This window comes from Hyla sarda, chromosome 4 (genome assembly GCF_029499605.1).
Source record: "Hyla sarda isolate aHylSar1 chromosome 4, aHylSar1.hap1, whole genome shotgun sequence".
NCBI classification, from domain to species: Eukaryota; Metazoa; Chordata; class Amphibia; order Anura; family Hylidae; genus Hyla; species Hyla sarda.
The window spans coordinates 21,052,053-21,069,416 of NC_079192.1; the positions used below are offsets into that span (position 1 = coordinate 21,052,053).

Sequence of the window (17,364 nt, forward strand, 5' to 3'; positions counted from 1 at the left end):
AAAAAAAGAAGCCATTAAGTCGTTGCACAGAGAGAACCCACACTTATCCTACCTCAGTTTCCTGAAGGTTTAAGCTGATAAACTCTGTAGATATCCCCAATCCATGGAGCGAATAGGCCGAAACCACATGCCGAAAGGAGCCCGCTGAGATTGGCCAGGGGAAACAAACGTCCGTACGGGAGATGCCCACGGACAGAGCCTTATTTAATGGATTCCTGACATTAGTTTGCAGCAGAGCATAACGTAGACGTTCAGCGACTGATTTTGTCACCTGGGACCCTTTTTCCCAAAGTCATGAGTTAGAAAACTAAGGAAAAAGGAGGTAAAATCCTAGAGGGAGCGTAAGGAACCTTAAAGGTAGAAAGAAACCAAAGTCTTAAGTCTCCAGAGTCTCCATGGAAATAAAGATGGAATTTTAAAAAGAGATCTACAAAAAAAGAAGCCATTAAGTTGTTGCACAGAGAGAACCCACACTTATCCTACCTCAGTTTCCTGAAGGTTTAAGCTGAAAAACTCTGTAGATATCCCCAATCCATGGAGCGAATAGGCCGAAACCACATGCCGAAAGGAGCCCGCTGAGATTGGCCAGGGGAAACAAACGTCCGTACGGGAGATGCCCACGGACAGAGCCTTATTTAATGGATTCCTGACATTAGTTTGCAGCAGAGCATAACGTAGACGTTCAGCGACTGATTTTGTCACCTGGGACCCTTTTTCCCAAAGTCATGAGTTAGAAAACTAAGGAAAAAGGAGGTAAAATCCTAGAGGGAGCGTAAGGAACCTTAAAGGTAGAAAGAAACCAAAGTCTTAAGTCTCCAGAGACTCCATGGAAATAAAGATGGAAATTTAAAAAGAGATCTACAAAAAAAGAAGCCATTAAGTTGTTGCACCGAGAGAACCCACACTTATCCTACCTCAGTTTCCTGAAGGTTTAAGCTGAAAAACTCTGTAGATATCCCCAATCCATGGAGCGAATAGGCCGAAACCACATGCCGAAAGGAGCCCGCTGAGATTGGCCAGGGGAAACAAACGTCCGTACGGGAGATGCCCACGGCCAGAGCCTTATCCAATGGATTCCTGACATTAGTTTGCAGCACAGCATATACCAGAGTCAATAACTTGTAAAGTAGACGGTCAGCGACTGATTTCGTCACCTGGGACCCGTTTGCCCAAAGTCATGAGTTAGTTGCAGCTGAAAAGCGGACTGCAGCTTTCCCTCAATCACTGGCGCTACAACAAGGCCCCGTGTAGCCCATGCCTAAGGCCTATGGCTTTTAGATTGCAAACTCTTCCAGGTGCCGTGTTATTTCCTATACTTTCTGATTCCTTCTCTTGTGGAATAAAGTTTCGAATACAGTTCCCAGTTCACAGTCAGCCCTAGCACTCGTGATGTCGCCTCTGACAAGGACAGAGAAAGAGACACCCTTCCCTTTCTCCACACTGCTATCAGTACCTATTCTAAGGACTGGGACACATGTGAGATCCCCACTGGTGTCGGCCGGGGCAGCCAACATGCGCAACATGGCCGGTTAGCTCAGCTGGTTAGAGCGTGGTGCTTATTAGCGCCAAGGTCGCGGGTTCGATCCCCGTACAGGCCAGTCCGTCTCCTCTTTCTTGACCGTACCAGTCTCAAACTCCTTTTTCTCCCTACTGCCTAGATCTGGTGGGTGGAAATTGCTGCTGTCTTCATTTAAGCAGGTTACCGTGATGGCAAGCACCATACCCATTCCTCGTTAGTATAATGGTGAGTATCCCCGCCTGTCATGCGGGAGACTGGGGTTCGATTCCCCGACGGGGAGGCAATTGTTTTCTTTGTGCACCAAAGAAAACTCAGGAAAAAGGAATCCAAAGTCTTAAGTCTCCAGAGTCTCCAGAGTCTCCATGGAAATAAAGATGGAATTTTAAAAAGAGATCTACAAAAAAAGAAGCCATTAAGTCGTTGCACAGAGAGAACCCACACTTATCCTACCTCAGTTTCCTGAAGGTTTAAGCTGAAAAACTCTGTAGATATCCCCAATCCATGGAGCGAATAGGCCGAAACCACATGCCGAAAGGAGCCCGCTGAGATTGGCCAGGGGAAACAAACGTCCGTACGGGAGATTCCCACGGACAGAGCTTTATTTAATGGATTCCTAACATTAGTTTGCAGCAGAGCATAACGTAGACGTTCAGCGACTGATTTTGTCACCTGGGACCCTTTTTCCCAAAGTCATGAGTTAGAAAACTAAGGAAAAAGGAGGTAAAATCCTAGAGGGAGCGTAAGGAACCTTAAAGGTAGAAAGAAACCAAAGTCTTAAGTCTCCAGAGACTCCATGGAAATAAAGATGGAAATTTAAAAAGAGATCTACAAAAAAAGAAGCCATTAAGTTGTTGCACCGAGAGAACCCACACTTATCCTACCTCAGTTTCCTTAATGTTTAAGCTGAAAAACTCTGTAGATATCCCCAATCCATGGAGCGAATAGGCCGAAACCACATGCCGAAAGGAGCCCGCTGAGATTGGCCAGGGGAAACAAACGTCCGTACGGGAGATGCCCACGGCCAGAGCCTTATCCAATGGATTCCTGACATTAGTTTGCAGCACAGCATATACCAGAGTCAATAACTTGTAAAGTAGACGGTCAACGACTGATTTCGTCACCTGGGACCCGTTTGCCCAAAGTCATGAGTTAGTTGCAGCTGAAATGCGGACTGCAGCTTTCCCTCAATCACTGGCGCTACAACAAGGCCCCGTGTAGCCCATGCCTAAGGCCTATGGCTTTTAGATTGCAAACTCTTCCAGGTGCCGTGTTATTTCCTATACTTTCTGATTCCTTCTCTTGTGGAATAAAGTTTCGAATACAGTTCCCAGTTCACAGTCAGCCCTAGCACTCGTGATGTCGCCTCTGACAAGGACAGAGAAAGAGACACCCTTCCCTTTCTCCACACTGCTATCAGTACCTATTCTAAGGACTGGGACACATGTGAGATCCCCACTGGTGTCGGCCGGGGCTGCTGACATGCGCAACATGGCCGGTTAGCTCAGCTGGTTAGAGCGTGGTGCTAATAACGCCAAGGTCGCGGGTTCGATCCCTGTACGGGCCAGTCCGTCTCCTCTTTTTTGACCGTACAAGTCTCAAACTCCTTTTTCTCCCTACTGCCTAGATCTGGTGGGTGGAAATTGCTGCTGTCTTCATTTAAGCAGGTTACCGTGATGGCAAGCACCATACCCATTCCTCGTTAGTATAGTGGTGAGTATCCCCGCCTGTCACGCGGGAGACCGGGGTTCGATTCCCCGACGGGGAGGCAATTGTTTTCTTTGTGCACCAAAGAAAACTCAGGAAAAAGGAATCCAAAGTCTTAAGTCTCCAGAGTCTCCAGAGTCTCCATGGAAATAAAGATGGAATTTTAAAAAGAGATCTACAAAAAAAGAAGCCATTAAGTCGTTGCACAGAGAGAACCCACACTTATCCTACCTCAGTTTCCTGAAGGTTTAAGCTGAAAAACTCTGTAGATATCCCCAATCCATGGAGCGAATAGGCCGAAACCACATGCCGAAAGGAGCCCGCTGAGATTGGCCAGGGGAAACAAACGTCCGTACGGGAGATGCCCACGGACAGAGCCTTATTTAATGGATTCCTGACATTAGTTTGCAGCAGAGCATAACGTAGACGTTCAGCGACTGATTTTGTCACCTGGGACCCTTTTTCCCAAAGTCATGAGTTAGAAAACTAAGGAAAAAGGAGGTAAAATCCTAGAGGGAGCGTAAGGAACCTTAAAGGTAGAAAGAAACCAAAGTCTTAAGTCTCCAGAGTCTCCATGGAAATAAAGATGGAATTTTAAAAAGAGATCTACAAAAAAAGAAGCCATTAAGTTGTTGCACAGAGAGAACCCACACTTATCCTACCTCAGTTTCCTGAAGGTTTAAGCTGAAAAACTCTGTAGATATCCCCAATCCATGGAGCGAATAGGCCGAAACCACATGCCGAAAGGAGCCCGCTGAGATTGGCCAGGGGAAACAAACGTCCGTACGGGAGATGCCCACGGACAGAGCCTTATTTAATGGATTCCTGACATTAGTTTGCAGCAGAGCATAACGTAGACGTTCAGCGACTGATTTTGTCACCTGGGACCCTTTTTCCCAAAGTCATGAGTTAGAAAACTAAGGAAAAAGGAGGTAAAATCCTAGAGGGAGCGTAAGGAACCTTAAAGGTAGAAAGAAACCAAAGTCTTAAGTCTCCAGAGACTCCATGGAAATAAAGATGGAAATTTAAAAAGAGATCTACAAAAAAAGAAGCCATTAAGTTGTTGCACCGAGAGAACCCACACTTATCCTACCTCAGTTTCCTTAAGGTTTAAGCTGAAAAACTCTGTAGATATCCCCAATCCATGGAGCGAATAGGCCGAAACCACATGCCGAAAGGAGCCCGCTGAGATTGGCCAGGGGAAACAAACGTCCGTACGGGAGATGCCCACGGCCAGAGCCTTATCCAATGGATTCCTGACATTAGTTTGCAGCACAGCATATACCAGAGTCAATAACTTGTAAAGTAGACGGTCAGCGACTGATTTCGTCACCTGGGACCCGTTTGCCCAAAGTCATGAGTTAGTTGCAGCTGAAATGCGGACTGCAGCTTTCCCTCAATCACTGGCGCTACAACAAGGCCCCGTGTAGCCCATGCCTAAGGCCTATGGCTTTTAGATTGCAAACTCTTCCAGGTGCCGTGTTATTTCCTATACTTTCTGATTCCTTCTCTTGTGGAATAAAGTTTCGAATACAGTTCCCAGTTCACAGTCAGCCCTAGCACTCGTGATGTCGCCTCTGACAAGGACAGAGAAAGAGACACCCTTCCCTTTCTCCACACTGCTATCAGTACCTATTCTAAGGACTGGGACACATGTGAGATCCCCACTGGTGTCGGCCGGGGCAGCCGACATGCGCAACATGGCCGGTTAGCTCAGCTGGTTAGAGCGTGGTGCTAATAACGCCAAGGTCGCGGGTTCGATCCCCGTACGGGCCAGTTCGTCTCCTCTTTTTTGACCGTACCAGTCTCAAACTAATTTTTCTCACTACTGCCTATATCTGGTGGGTGGAAATTGCTGCTGTCTTCATTTAAGCAGGTTACCGTGATGGCAAACACCATACCCATTCCTCGTTAGTATAGTGGTGAGTATCCCCGCCTGTCACGCGGGAGACCGGGGTTCGATTCCCCGACGGGGAGGCAATTGTTTTCTTTGTGCACCAAAGAAAACTCAGGAAAAAGGAATCCAAAGTCTTAAGTCTCCAGAGTCTCCATGGAAATAAAGATGGAATTTTAAGAAGAGATCTACAAAAAAAGAAGCCATTAAGTCGTTGCACAGAGAGAACCCACACTTATCCTACCTCAGTTTCCTGAAGGTTTAAGCTGAAAAACTCTGTAGATATCCCCAATCCATGGAGCGAATAGGCCGAAACCACATGCCGAAAGGAGCCCGCTGAGATTGGCCAGGGGAAACAAACGTCCGTACGGGAGATGCCCACGGACAGAGCCTTATTTAATGGATTCCTGACATTAGTTTGCAGCAGAGCATAACGTAGACGTTCAGCGACTGATTTTGTCACCTGGGACCCTTTTTCCCAAAGTCATGAGTTAGAAAACTAAGGAAAAAGGAGGTAAAATCCTAGAGGGAGCGTAAGGAACCTTAAAGGTAGAAAGAAACCAAAGTCTTAAGTCTCCAGAGACTCCATGGAAATAAAGATGGAAATTTAAAAAGAGATCTACAAAAAAAGAAGCCATTAAGTTGTTGCACCGAGAGAACCCACACTTATCCTACCTCAGTTTCCTTAAGGTTTAAGCTGAAAAACTCTGTAGATATCCCCAATCCATGGAGCGAATAGGCCGAAACCACATGCCGAAAGGAGCCCGCTGAGATTGGCCAGGGGAAACAAACGTCCGTACGGGAGATGCCCACGGCCAGAGCCTTATCCAATGGATTCCTGACATTAGTTTGCAGCACAGCATATACCAGAGTCAATAACTTGTAAAGTAGACGGTCAGCGACTGATTTCGTCACCTGGGACCCGTTTGCCCAAAGTCATGAGTTAGTTGCAACTGAAATGCGGACTGCAGCTTTCCCTCAATCACTGGCGCTACAACAAGGCCCCGTGTAGCCCATGCCTAAGGCCTATGGCTTTTAGATTGCAAACTCTTCCAGGTGCCGTGTTATTTCCTATACTTTCTGATTCCTTCTCTTGTGGAATAAAGTTTCTAATACAGTTCCCAGTTCACAGTCAGCCCTAGCACTCGTGATGTCGCCTCTGACAAGGACAGAGAAAGAGACACCCTTCCCTTTCTCCACACTGCTATCAGTACCTATTCTAAGGACTGGGACACATGTGAGATCCCCACTGGTGTCGGCCGGGGCAGCCGACATGCGCAACATGGCCGGTTAGCTCAGCTGGTTAGAGCGTGGTGCTAATAACGCCAAGGTCGCGGGTTCGATCCCCGTACGGGCCAGTCCGTCTCCTCTTTTTTGACCGTACCAGTCTCAAACTCCTTTTTCTCCCTACTGACTAGATCTGGTGGGTGGAAATTGCTGCTGTCTTCATTTAAGCAGGTTACCGTGATGGCAAGCACCATACCCATTCCTCGTTAGTATAGTGGTGAGTATCCCCGCCTGTCACGCGGGAGTGGGTTTGATTCCCCGACGGGGAGGCAATTGTTTTCTTTGTGCACCAAAGAAAACTCAGGAAAAAGGAATCCAAAGTCTTAAGTCTCCAGAGTCTCCAGAGTCTCCATGGAAATAAAGATGGAATTTTAAAAAGAGATCTACAAAAAAAGAAGCCATTAAGTCGTTGCACAGAGAGAACCCACACTTATCCTACCTCAGTTTCCTGAAGGTTTAAGCTGAAAAACTCTGTAGATATCCCCAATCCATGGAGCGAATAGGCCGAAACCACATGCCGAAAGGAGCCCGCTGAGATTGGCCAGGGGAAACAAACGTCCGTACGGGAGATGCCCACGGACAGAGCCTTATTTAATGGATTCCTGACATTAGTTTGCAGCAGAGCATAACGTAGACGTTCAGCGACTGATTTTGTCACCTGGGACCCTTTTTCCCAAAGTCATGAGTTAGAAAACTAAGGAAAAAGGAGGTAAAATCCTAGAGGGAGCGTAAGGAACCTTAAAGGTAGAAAGAAACCAAAGTCTTAAGTCTCCAGATTCTCCATGGAAATAAAGATGGAATTTTAAAAAGAGATCTACAAAAAAAGAAGCCATTAAGTTGTTGCACAGAGAGAACCCACACTTATCCTACCTCAGTTTCCTGAAGGTTTAAGCTGAAAAACTCTGTAGATATCCCCAATCCATGGAGCGAATAGGCCGAAACCACATGCAGAAAGGAGCCCGCTGAGATTGGCCAGGGGAAACAAACGTCCGTACGGGAGATGCCCACGGACAGAGCCTTATTTAATGGATTCCTGACATTAGTTTGCAGCAGAGCATAACGTAGACGTTCAGCGACTGATTTTGTCACCTGGGACCCTTTTTCCCAAAGTCATGAGTTAGAAAACTAAGGAAAAAGGAGGTAAAATCCTAGAGGGAGCGTAAGGAACCTTAAAGGTAGAAAGAAACCAAAGTCTTAAGTCTCCAGAGACTCCATGGAAATAAAGATGGAAATTTAAAAAGAGATCTACAAAAAAAGAAGCCATTAAGTCGTTGCACCGAGAGAACCCACACTTATCCTACCTCAGTTTCCTTAAGGTTTAAGCTGAAAAACTCTGTAGATATCCCCAATCCATGGAGCGAATAGGCCGAAACCACATGCCGAAAGCAGCCCGCTGAGATTGGCCAGGGGAAACAAACGTCCGTACGGGAGATGCCCACGGCCAGAGCCTTATCCAATGGATTCCTGACATTAGTTTGCAGCACAGCATATACCAGAGTCAATAACTTGTAAAGTAGACGGTCAGCGACTGATTTCGTCACCTGGGACCCGTTTGCCCAAAGTCATGAGTTAGTTGCAGCTGAAATGCGGACTGCAGCTTTCCCTCAATCACTGGCGCTACAACAAGGCCCCGTGTAGCCCATGCCTAAGGCCTATGGCTTTTAGATTGCAAACTCTTCCAGGTGCCGTGTTATTTCCTATACTTTCTGATTCCTTCTCTTGTGGAATAAAGTTTCGAATACAGTTCCCAGTTCACAGTCAGCCCTAGCACTCGTGATGTCGCCTCTGACAAGGACAGAGAAAGAGACACCCTTCCCTTTCTCCACACTGCTATCAGTACCTATTCTAAGGACTGGGACACATGTGAGATCCCCACTGGTGTCGGCCGGGGCAGCCGACATGCGCAACATGGCCGGTTAGCTCAGCTGGTTAGAGCGTGGTGCTAATAACGCCAAGGTCGCGGGTTCGATCCCCGTACGGGCCAGTCCGTCTCCTCTTTTTTGACCGTACCAGTCTCAAACTCCTTTTTCTCCCTACTGCCTAGATCTGGTGGGTGGAAATTGCTGCTGTCTTCATTTAAGCAGGTTACCGTGATGGCAAGCACCATACCCATTCCTCGTTAGTATAGTGGTGAGTATCCCCGCCTGTCACGCGGGAGACCGGGGTTCGATTCCCCGAAGGGGAGGCAATTGTTTTCTTTGTGCACCAAAGAAAACTCTGGAAAAAGTAATCCAAAGTCTTAAGTCTCCAGAGTCTCCAGAGTCTCCATGGAAATAAAGATGGAATTTTAAAAAGAGATCTACAAAAAAAGAAGCCATTAAGTCGTTGCACAGAGAGAACCCACACTTATCCTACCTCAGTTTCCTGAAGGTTTAAGCTGAAAAACTCTGTAGATATCCCCAATCCATGGAGCGAATAGGCCGAAACCACATGCCGAAAGGAGCCCGCTGAGATTGGCCAGGGGAAACAAACGTCCGTACGGGAGATGCCCACGGACAGAGCCTTATTTAATGGATTCCTGACATTAGTTTGCAGCAGAGCATAACGTAGACGTTCAGCGACTGATTTTGTCACCTGGGACCCTTTTTCCCAAAGTCATGAGTTAGAAAACTAAGGAAAAAGGAGGTAAAATCCTAGAGGGAGCGTAAGGAACCTTAAAGGTAGAAAGAAACCAAAGTCTTAAGTCTCCAGAGACTCCATGGAAATAAAGATGGAAATTTAAAAAGAGATCTACAAAAAAAGAAGCCATTAAGTTGTTGCACCGAGAGAACCCACACTTATCCTACCTCAGTTTCCTTAAGGTTTAAGCTGAAAAACTCTGTAGATATCCCCAATCCATGGAGCGAATAGGCCGAAACCACATGCCGAAAGGAGCCCGCTGAGATTGGCCAGGGGAAACAAACGTCCGTACGGGAGATGCCCACGGCCAGAGCCTTATCCAATGGATTCCTGACATTAGTTTGCAGCACAGCATATACCAGAGTCAATAACTTGTAAAGTAGACGGTCAGCGACTGATTTCGTCACCTGGGACCCGTTTGCCCAAAGTCATGAGTTAGTTGCAGCTGAAATGCGGACTGCAGCTTTCCCTCAATCACTGGCGCTACAACAAGGCCCCGTGTAGCCCATGCCTAAGGCCTATGGCTTTTAGATTGCAAACTCTTCCAGGTGCCGTGTTATTTCCTATACTTTCTGATTCCTTCTCTTGTGGAATAAAGTTTCGAATACAGTTCCCAGTTCACAGTCAGCCCTAGCACTCGTGATGTCGCCTCTGACAAGGACAGAGAAAGAGACACCCTTCCCTTTCTCCACACTGCTATCAGTACCTATTCTAAGGACTGGGACACATGTGAGATCCCCACTGGTGTCGGCCGGGGCAACCGACATGCGCAACATGGCCGGTTAGCTCAGCTGGTTAGAGCGTGGTGCTAATAACGCCAAGGTCGCGGGTTCGATCCCCGTACGGGCCAGTTCGTCTCCTCTTTTTTGACCGTACCAGTCTCAAACTAATTTTTCTCCCTACTGCCTAGATCTGGTGGGTGGAAATTGCTGCTGTCTTCATTTAAGCAGGTTACCGTGATGGCAAGCACCATACCCATTCCTCGTTAGTATAGTGGTGAGTATCCCCGCCTGTCACGCGGGAGACCGGGGTTCGATTCCCCGACGGGGAGGCAATTGTTTTCTTTGTGCACCAAAGAAAACTCAGGAAAAAGGAATCCAAAGTCTTAAGTCTCCAGAGTCTCCAGAGTCTCCATGGAAATAAAGATGGAATTTTAAAAAGAGATCTACAAAAAAAGAAGCCATTAAGTCGTTGCACAGAGAGAACCCACACTTATCCTACCTCAGTTTCCTGAAGGTTTAAGCTGAAAAACTCTGTAGATATCCCCAATCCATGGAGCGAATAGGCCGAAACCACATGCCGAAAGGAGCCCGCTGAGATTGGCCAGGGGAAACAAACGTCCGTACGGGAGATGCCCACGGACAGAGCCTTATTTAATGGATTCCTGACATTAGTTTGCAGCAGAGCATAACGTAGACGTTCAGCGACTGATTTTGTCACCTGGGACCCTTTTTCCCAAAGTCATGAGTTAGAAAACTAAGGAAAAAGGAGGTAAAATCCTAGAGGGAGCGTAAGGAACCTTAAAGGTAGAAAGAAACCAAAGTCTTAAGTCTCCAGAGTCTCCATGGAAATAAAGATGGAATTTTAAAAAGAGATCTACAAAAAAAGAAGCCATTAAGTTGTTGCACAGAGAGAACCCACACTTATCCTACCTCAGTTTCCTGAAGGTTTAAGCTGAAAAATTCTGTAGATATCCCCAATCCATGGAGCGAATAGGCCGAAACCACATGCCGAAAGGAGCCCGCTGAGATTGGCCAGGGGAAACAAACGTCCGTACGGGAGATGCCCACGGACAGAGCCTTATTTAATGGATTCCTGACATTAGTTTGCAGCAGAGCATAACGTAGACGTTCAGCGACTGATTTTGTCACCTGGGACCCTTTTTCCCAAAGTCATGAGTTAGAAAACTAAGGAAAAAGGAGGTAAAATCCTAGAGGGAGCGTAAGGAACCTTAAAGGTAGAAAGAAACCAAAGTCTTAAGTCTCCAGAGACTCCATGGAAATAAAGATGGAAATTTAAAAAGAGATCTACAAAAAAAGAAGCCATTAAGTTGTTGCACCGAGAGAACCCACACTTATCCTACCTCAGTTTCCTTAAGGTTTAAGCTGAAAAACTCTGTAGATATCCCCAATCCATGGAGCGAATAGGCCGAAACCACATGCCGAAAGGAGCCCGCTGAGATTGGCCAGGGGAAACAAACGTCCGTACGGGAGATGCCCACGGCCAGAGCCTTATCCAATGGATTCCTGACATTAGTTTGCAGCACAGCATATACCAGAGTCAATAACTTGTAAAGTAGACGGTCAGCGACTGATTTCGTCACCTGGGACCCGTTTGTCCAAAGTCATGAGTTAGTTGCAGCTGAAATGCGGACTGCAGCTTTCCCTCAATCACTGGCGCTACAACAAGGCCCCGTGTAGCCCATGCCTAAGGCCTATGGCTTTTAGATTGCAAACTCTTCCAGGTGCCGTGTTATTTCCTATACTTTCTGATTCCTTCTCTTGTGGAATAAAGTTTCGAATACAGTTCCCAGTTCACAGTCAGCCCTAGCACTCGTGATGTCGCCTCTGACAAGGACAGAGAAAGAGACACCCTTCCCTTTCTCCACACTGCTATCAGTACCTATTCTAAGGACTGGGACACATGTGAGATCCCCACTGGTGTCGGCCGGGGCAGCCGACATGCGCAACATGGCCGGTTAGCTCAGCTGGTTAGAGCTTTCCCTCAATCACTGGCGCTACAACAAGGCCCCGTGTAGCCCATGCCTAAGGCCTATGGCTTTTAGATTGCAAACTCTTCCAGGTGCCGTGTTATTTCCTATACTTTCTGATTCCTTCTCTTGTGGAATAAAGTTTCGAATACAGTTCCCAGTTCACAGTCAGCCCTAGCACTCGTGATGTCGCCTCTGACAAGGACAGAGAAAGAGACACCCTTCCCTTTCTCCACACTGCTATCAGTACCTATTCTAAGGACTGGGACACATGTGAGATCCCCACGGGTGTCGGCCGGGGCAGCCGACATGCGCAACATGGCCGGTTAGCTCAGCTGGTTAGAGCGTGGTGCTAATAACGCCAAGGTCGCGGGTTCGATCCCCGTACGGGCCAGTCCGTCTCCTCTTTTTTGACCGTACCAGTCTCAAACTCCTTTTTCTCCCTACTGCCTAGATCTGGTGGGTGGAAATTGCTGCTGTCTTCATTTAAGCAGGTTACCGTGATGGCAAGCACCCTACCCATTCCTCGTTAGTATAGTGGTGAGTATCCCCGCCTGTCACGCGGGAGACCGGGGTTCGATTCCCTGACGGGGAGGCAATTGTTTTCTTTGTGCACCAAAGAAAACTCAGGAAAAAGGAATCCAAAGTCTTAAGTCTCCAGAGTCTCCAGAGTCTCCATGGAAATAAAGATGGAATTTTAAAAAGAGATCTACAAAAAAAGAAGCCATTAAGTCGTTGCACAGAGAGAACCCACACTTATCCTACCTCAGTTTCCTGAAGGTTTAAGCTGAAAAACTCTGTAGATTGGCCAGGGGAAACAAATGTCCGTACGGGAGATGCCCACGGACAGAGCCTTATTTAATGGATTCCTGACATTAGTTTGCAGCATAGCATAACGTAGACGTTCAGCGACTGATTTTGTCACCTGGGACCCTTTTTCCCAAAGTCATGAGTTAGAAAACTAAGGAAAAAGGAGGTAAAATCCTAGAGGGAGTGTAAGGAACCTTAAAGGTAGAAAGAAACCAAAGTCTTAAGTCTCCAGAGACTCCATGGAAATAAAGATGGAAATTTAAAAAGAGATCTACAAAAAAAGAAGCCATTAGGTTGTTGCACCGAGAGAACCCACACTTATCCTACCTCAGTTTCCTTAAGGTTTAAGCTGAAAAACTCTGTAGATATCCCCAATCCATGGAGCGAATAGGCCGAAACCACATGCCGAAAGGAGCCCGCTGAGATTGGCCAGGGGAAACAAACGTCCGTACGGGAGATGCCCACGGCCAGAGCCTTATCCAATGGATTCCTGACATTAGTTTGCAGCACAGCATATACCAGAGTCAATAACTTGTAAAGTAGACAGTCAGCGACTGATTTCGTCACCTGGGACCTGTGTGCCCAAAGTCATGAGTTAGTTGCAGCTGAAATGCGGACTGCAGCTTTCCTTCAATCACTGGCGCTACAACAAGGCCCCGTGTAGCCCATGCCTAAGGCCTATGGCTTTTAGATTGCAAACTCTTCCAGGTGCCGTGTTATTTCCTATACTTTCTGATTCCTTCTCTTGTGGAATAAAGTTTCGAATACAGTTCCCAGTTCACAGTCAGCCCTAGCACTCGTGATGTCGCCTCTGACAAGGACAGAGAAAGAGACACCCTTCCCTTTCTCCACACTGCTATCAGTACCTATTCTAAGGACTGGGACACATGTGAGATCCCCACTGGTGTCGGCCGGGGCAGCCAACATGCGCAACATGGCCGGTTAGCTCAGCTGGTTAGAGCGTGGTGCTAATAACGCCAAAGTCGCGGGTTCGATCCCCGTACGGGCCAGTCCGTCTCCTCTTTTTTGACCGTACCAGTCTCAAACTCCTTTTTCTCCCTACTGCCTAGATCTGGTGGGTGGAAATTGCTGCTGTCTTCATTTAAGCAGGTTACCGTGATGGCAAGCACCATACCCATTCCTCGTTAGTATAGTGGTGAGTATCCCCGCCTGTCACGCTGAAAAACTCTGTAGATATCCCCAATCCATGGAGCGAATAGGCCGAAACCACATGCCGAAAGGAGCCCGCTGAGATTGGCCAGGGGAAACAAACGTCCGTACTGGAGATGCCCACGGCCAGAGCCTTATCCAATGGATTCCTGACATTAGTTTGCAGCACAGCATATACCAGAGTCAATAACTTGTAAAGTAGACGGTCAGCGACTGATTTTCATGAGTTAGTTGCAGCTGAAATGCGGACTGCAGCTTTCCCTCAATCACTGGCGCTACAACAAGGCCCCGTGTAGCCCATGCCTAAGGCCTATGGCTTTTAGATTGCAAACTCTTCCAGGTGCCGTGTTATTTCCTATACTTTCTGATTCCTTCTCTTGTGGAATAAAGTTTCGAATACAGTTCCCAGTTCACAGTCAGCCCTAGCACTCGTGATGTCGCCTCTGACAAGGACAGAGAAAGAGACACCCTTCCCTTTCTCCACACTGCTATCAGCACCTATTCTAAGGACTGGGACACATGTGAGATCCCCACTGGTGTCGGCCGGGGCAGCCGACATGCGCAACATGGCCGGTTAGCTCAGCTGGTTAGAGCGTGGTGCTAATAACGCCAAGGTCGCGGGTTCGATCCCCGTACGGGCCAGTCCGTCTCCTCTTTTTTGACCGTACCAGTCTCAAACTCCTTTTTCTCCCTACTGCCTAGATCTGGTGGGTGGAAATTGCTGCTGTCTTCATTTAAGCAGGTTACCGTGATGGCAAGCACTATACCCATTCCTCGTTAGTATAGTGGTGAGTATCCCCGCCTGTCACGCGGGAGACCGGGGTTCGATTCCCCGACGGGGGGCAATTGTTTTCTTTGTGCACCAAAGAAAACTCAGGAAAAAGGAATCCAAAGTCTTAAGTCTCCAGAGTCTCCAGAGTCTCCATGGAAATAAAGATGGAATTTTAAAAAGAGATCTACAAAAAAAGAAGCCATTAAGTCGTTGCACAGAGAGAACCCACACTTATCCTACCTCAGTTTCCTGAAGGTTTAAGCTGAAAAACTCTGTAGATATCCCCATCCATGGAGCGAATAGGCCGAAACCACATGCCGAAAGGAGCCCGCTGAGATTGGCCAGGGGAAACAAACGTCCGTACGGGAGATGCCCACGGACAGAGCCTTATTTAATGGATTCCTGACATTAGTTTGCAGCAGAGCATAACGTAGACGTTCAGCGACTGATTTTGTCACCTGGGACCCTTTTTCCCAAAGTCATGAGTTAGAAAACTAAGGAAAAAGGAGGTAAAATCCTAGAGGGAGCGTAAGGAACCTTAAAGGTAGAAAGAAACCAAAGTCTTAAGTCTCCAGAGTCTCCATGGAAATAAAGATGGAATTTTAAAAAGAGATCTACAAAAAAAGAAGCCATTAAGTTGTTGCACAGAGAGAACCCACACTTATCCTACCTCAGTTTCCTGAAGGTTTAAGCTGAAAAACTCTGTAGATATCCCCAATCCATGGAGCGAATAGGCCGAAACCACATGCCGAAAGGAGCCCGCTGAGATTGGCCAGGGGAAACAAACGTCCGTACGGGAGATGCCCACGGACAGAGCCTTATTTAATGGATTCCTGACATTAGTTTGCAGCAGAGCATAACGTAGACGTTCAGCGACTGATTTTGTCACCTGGGACCCTTTTTCCCAAAGTCATGAGTTAGAAAACTAAGGAAAAAGGAGGTAAAATCCTAGAGGGAGCGTAAGGAACCTTAAAGGTAGAAAGAAACCAAAGTCTTAAGTCTCCAGAGACTCCATGGAAATAAAGATGGAAATTTAAAAAGAGATCTACAAAAAAAGAAGCCATTAAGTTGTTGCACCGAGAGAACCCACACTTATCCTACCTCAGTTTCCTTAAGGTTTAAGCTGAAAAACTCTGTAGATATCCCCAATCCATGGAGCGAATAGGCCGAAACCACATGCCGAAAGGAGCCCGCTGAGATTGGCCAGGGGAAACAAACGTCCGTACGGGAGATGCCCACGGCCAGAGCCTTATCCAATGGATTCCTGACATTAGTTTGCAGCACAGCATATACCAGAGTCAATAACTTGTAAAGTAGACGGTCAGCGACTGATTTCGTCACCTGGGACCCGTTTTCCCAAAGTCATGAGTTAGTTGCAGCTGAAATGCGGACTGCAGCTTTCCCTCAATCACTGGCGCTACAACAAGGCCCCGTGTAGCCCATGCCTAAGGCCTATGGCTTTTAGATTGCAAACTCTTCCAGGTGCCGTGTTATTTCCTATACTTTCTGATTCCTTCTCTTGTGGAATAAAGTTTCGAATACAGTTCCCAGTTCACAGTCAGCCCTAGCACTCGTGATGTCGCCTCTGACAAGGACAGAGAAAGAGACACCCTTCCCTTTCTCCACACTGCTATCAGTACCTATTCTAAGGACTGGGACACATGTGAGATCCCCACTGGTGTCGGCCGGGGCAGCCGACATGCGCAACATGGCCGGTTAGCTCAGCTGGTTAGAGCGTGGTGCTAATAACGCCAAGGTCGCGGGTTCGATCCCCGTACGGGCCAGTCCGTCTCCTCTTTTTTGACCGTACCAGTCTCAAACTCCTTTTTCTCCCTACTGCCTAGATCTGGTGGGTGGAAATTGCTGCTGTCTTCATTTAAGCAGGTTACCGTGATGGCAAGCACCATACCCATTCTTTGTTAGTATAGTGGTCAGTATCCCCGCCTGTCACGCAGGAGACTGGGGTTCGATTCCCCGACGGGGAGGCAATTGTTTTCTTTGTGCACCAAAGAAAACTCAGGAAAAAGGAATCCAAAGTCTTAAGTCTCCAGAGTCTCCAGAGTCTCCATGGAAATAAAGATGGAATTTTAAAAAGAGATCTACAAAAAAAGAAGCCATTAAGTCGTTGCACAGAGAGAACCCACACTTATCCTACCTCAGTTTCCTGAAGGTTTAAGCTGAAAAACTCTGTAGATATCCCCAATCCATGGAGCGAATAGGCCGAAACCACATGCCGAAAGGAGCCCGCTGAGATTGGCCAGGGGAAACAAACGTCCGTACGGGAGATGCCCACGGACAGAGCCTTATTTAATGGATTCCTGACATTAGTTTGCAGCAGAGCATAACGTAGACGTTCAGCGACTGATTTTGTCACCTGGGACCCTTTTTCCCAAAGTCATGAGTTAGAAAACTAAGGAAAAAGGAGGTAAAATCCTAGAGGGAGCGTAAGGAACCTTAAAGGTAGAAAGAAACCAAAGTCTTAAGTCTCCAGAGACTCCATGGAAATAAAGATGGAAATTTAAAAAGAGATCTACAAAAAAAGAAGCCATTAAGTTGTTGCACCGAGAGAACCCACACTTATCCTACCTCAGTTTCCTTAAGGTTTAAGCTGAAAAACTCTGTAGATATCCCCAATCCATGGAGCGAATAGGCCGAAACCACATGCCGAAAGGAGCCCGCTGAGATTGGCCAGGGGAAACAAACGTCCGTACGGGAGATGCCCACGGCCAGAGCCTTATCCAATGGATTCCTGACATTAGTTTGCAGCACAGCATATACCAGAGTCAATAACTTGTAAAGTAGACGGTCAGCGACTGATTTCGTCACCTGGGACCCGTTTGCCCAAAGTCATGAGTTAGTTGCAGCTGAAATGCGGACTG

The 17,364-nt window shown here is 47.2% G+C and overlaps 11 non-coding genes across 11 annotated transcripts; all 11 read left to right on the top strand.

Annotated features, from left to right (window-relative positions):
* Positions 1 to 3,212: 3,212 nt before the first annotated feature.
* Positions 3,213 to 3,284, top strand: TRNAD-GUC (transfer RNA aspartic acid (anticodon GUC)). Its single transcript has one exon. It is a non-coding gene; the product is annotated as a tRNA-Asp (tRNA).
* Positions 3,285 to 4,925: 1,641 nt separating this feature from the next.
* Positions 4,926 to 4,999, top strand: TRNAI-AAU (transfer RNA isoleucine (anticodon AAU)). The gene has a single exon. It is a non-coding gene; the product is annotated as a tRNA-Ile (tRNA).
* Positions 5,000 to 5,128: 129 nt separating this feature from the next.
* Positions 5,129 to 5,200, top strand: TRNAD-GUC (transfer RNA aspartic acid (anticodon GUC)). Its single transcript has one exon. It is a non-coding gene; the product is annotated as a tRNA-Asp (tRNA).
* A 1,201-nt stretch (positions 5,201 to 6,401) lies between these two features.
* On the top strand, positions 6,402 to 6,475 carry TRNAI-AAU (transfer RNA isoleucine (anticodon AAU)). The gene has a single exon. It is a non-coding gene; the product is annotated as a tRNA-Ile (tRNA).
* A 1,839-nt stretch (positions 6,476 to 8,314) lies between these two features.
* On the top strand, positions 8,315 to 8,388 carry TRNAI-AAU (transfer RNA isoleucine (anticodon AAU)). The gene has a single exon. It is a non-coding gene; the product is annotated as a tRNA-Ile (tRNA).
* Positions 8,389 to 9,799: 1,411 nt separating this feature from the next.
* On the top strand, positions 9,800 to 9,873 carry TRNAI-AAU (transfer RNA isoleucine (anticodon AAU)). The gene has a single exon. It is a non-coding gene; the product is annotated as a tRNA-Ile (tRNA).
* A 129-nt stretch (positions 9,874 to 10,002) lies between these two features.
* TRNAD-GUC (transfer RNA aspartic acid (anticodon GUC)) lies at positions 10,003 to 10,074 on the top strand. Its single transcript has one exon. It is a non-coding gene; the product is annotated as a tRNA-Asp (tRNA).
* Positions 10,075 to 12,053: 1,979 nt separating this feature from the next.
* Positions 12,054 to 12,127, top strand: TRNAI-AAU (transfer RNA isoleucine (anticodon AAU)). Its single transcript has one exon. It is a non-coding gene; the product is annotated as a tRNA-Ile (tRNA).
* A 129-nt stretch (positions 12,128 to 12,256) lies between these two features.
* TRNAD-GUC (transfer RNA aspartic acid (anticodon GUC)) lies at positions 12,257 to 12,328 on the top strand. The gene has a single exon. It is a non-coding gene; the product is annotated as a tRNA-Asp (tRNA).
* Positions 12,329 to 14,281: 1,953 nt separating this feature from the next.
* TRNAI-AAU (transfer RNA isoleucine (anticodon AAU)) lies at positions 14,282 to 14,355 on the top strand. The gene has a single exon. It is a non-coding gene; the product is annotated as a tRNA-Ile (tRNA).
* Positions 14,356 to 16,195: 1,840 nt separating this feature from the next.
* Positions 16,196 to 16,269, top strand: TRNAI-AAU (transfer RNA isoleucine (anticodon AAU)). The gene has a single exon. It is a non-coding gene; the product is annotated as a tRNA-Ile (tRNA).
* The last annotated feature ends 1,095 nt before the right edge of the window (positions 16,270 to 17,364 follow it).